Source organism: Lactuca sativa, chromosome 9 (genome assembly GCF_002870075.4).
Source record: "Lactuca sativa cultivar Salinas chromosome 9, Lsat_Salinas_v11, whole genome shotgun sequence".
NCBI lineage: Eukaryota > Viridiplantae > Streptophyta > Magnoliopsida > Asterales > Asteraceae > Lactuca > Lactuca sativa.
In genome coordinates this window covers 90942492-90944991 of record NC_056631.2, presented here as the reverse complement: position 1 = coordinate 90944991, position 2500 = coordinate 90942492, and the positions used below count along the sequence as shown (strand labels likewise).

The 2500-nt window shown below is 37.8% G+C and overlaps 1 pseudogene; it reads left to right on the top strand.

Annotated features, from left to right (window-relative positions):
- Positions 1 to 550: 550 nt before the first annotated feature.
- LOC111885163 (tropinone reductase homolog At5g06060-like) lies at positions 551 to 2100 on the top strand (annotated as a pseudogene).
- Positions 2101 to 2500: the final 400 nt, after the last annotated feature.

Below are 2500 nucleotides of genomic sequence, written 5' to 3'. Positions count from 1 at the left end.
ATTAAATTAAAAAAACGTAAAGATATAAAGTGGTAAAAAAAGTTTCATTTACAAAAATAAATATATAATTAAATAAAAAAATCATTGAAAGGTAGGATAAGATCGAACCAACTAGGGATGAGCATAGGCGGATACCTTCCTCATTTGGCGAGAACTGGAACCAGAACCGGAACCGGCGGTTCCTAGAAAGTTAGAATCGAAACCGGAACCGCTCTAGGCAGTTCTTAAATGTTTGGAACCAGTCCTGGAACCGGCGATTCCGGTTCCAGGAGCGGATAACCCGGTCACATTAACTTTGTTAACTTTTATCGACAAAACCGCAATTTAGTTCGATCCAAATAAGACGGACAAAATTGGACCAATATATTCTAAACCGATCTAAGTAACACACACACACACACACACACACACACACACACACATATATATATATATATATATATATATATATATATATATATATAAACCGGTTCCGGCGGGTACCCAACGGGTAGCGGTTCCGAAAATACGAGAACCGGAACTGGAACCACTTAAGGCGGTTCCATAAGTTTAGGAACCGGAACCTTAAACGGTTCATGTTCCAAAACCAGCAGTTCCGAGGCGGTTCCGATTCCAAAAACGAATATCCGGTTCCGATGCTGGTCCCTAGAACCAACCCATTCTATCATTCTATGGTCCTACCCAAAAAACGAGCCCTACTTAGGTCCCTACGACAGCAATGCAAAAAGTTCAAATAAAATACGTAAAAAGATACGTGATAGGCACGGAAAAAAAAAAGGCGTCCATTGAGTGGGAAAAATCTGGACCATACAGCAACTACGCTGATCCGCTTGTAACAAATCGGAAGGAGTGAAATCAGTCATCTTGTCGAACATATCGATATTCCACTGCAATATTTCAAAACAATCTGTTAAAATGACGACGGCGGCGGCGGCGGAGAGCGGTTCAGAAACTAGAAACTCCAGATGGTCTCTCGCCGGAATGACGGCTCTCGTTACAGGTGGTACACATGGGATCGGCTACGCTGTGGTGGAGGAACTGGCGGAGTTAGGGGCGGCAGTACACACCTGCTCTCGCAACGAGGCTGAGCTCAACCAACGCTTACAGGAATGGTCTTCCAAGGGCTTCACAGTCACCGGATCCGTCTGTGATGCAGCTTCTCGTCCTCAACGCGAACAGCTTCTAGAAAAAATCGGGGAATTCTTGCATACATCATGTTTGATCATATATTGAAACAAACACATTTATTCTTGTGTTACTAATTTGTATATATTCTTACAAATGATTATACAAACTTCCAAAACCATAGATAAACAACGTTGGGACCAACATAGTGAAGCCTAGTTTGGAATATACTGCAGAAGAGTATTCCCTGATCATGGCTACCAATTTGGAATCTTGTTACCATATCTCTCAACTTTCACATCCTCTTTTAAAAGCTTCTGGATTTGGAAGCATTGTGTTCATTTCCTCTGTTGCAGGTTCTGTTCATGTTAATTACACATCTATCTACGGACCCACTAAAGGTAATATGGTTTGATTTTCCTGATCGATCATTGTAATTGGTGTTACAAGAAGTTTTAAGCTTCCATTTTCTGTTCATAGCTGCTATGAATCAACTTGCTAAGAATTTAGCTTGTGAATGGGCTAAAGATAACATTCGGAGTAATAGTGTAGCTCCAGGGTGCACTAGGACCCCACTTGTGGAACGTGTAATATAACTCAATCCTAGCCTTCTTTTTAATTGTTATATTTATTGACATTTTTTGATCCTATCGTAAGAATTTATTTTGTGTTGTGTAGTTGTTTAATAATCATGATGAGTTTATAAATACATTGGTATCAAAAACACCTTTGAAACGCATTGCTGAAGCGAATGAAGTGTCATCAATGGTGGCGTTCCTTTGTATGCCTGCTGCTTCTTACATCACTGGCCAAACGATTCTTGTGGATGGAGGATTTTCTGTTAATGGTTTCCCGTGACTTCCAAAATTAATAGAAAATGTTGGCAAGTAAAATTACTTGTAGAAAGGCACAAAGATGATATTTTCTTGTTTATAAAACGAGAAATGAGTATGAAAATAGATGATGTAGAAATCATCATGATGGTGAAGAAGGTTCTTGTTACAAATACTGATATGATATCTCGTATTTTAACAAGGTCTTGAATGTTGACTAACACAAAATCCATGAATTAACTTAGCTCATGTTTGATAGTTGTTAACTGAGAATGTAACGACTGGAAATATCCAAGTAATAAATTCGGACCGAGTAAAAAACCATGTTGTTTGATTGTATATCTGACTTAATGGGATGACTGATGCAAAATAACTATTTTATCTTCTAGTGATAGATAATAATAATAATAATAATAATAATAATAATAGTTCTCTATACAATCCTTCATTTCTCTTTCTTTTTCTTTTATTTTTCCTTGCTATCATGAAATATACAATCCTTCCTTTCTCTTTCTTTTTCTTTTATTTTTCCTTGCTATCAA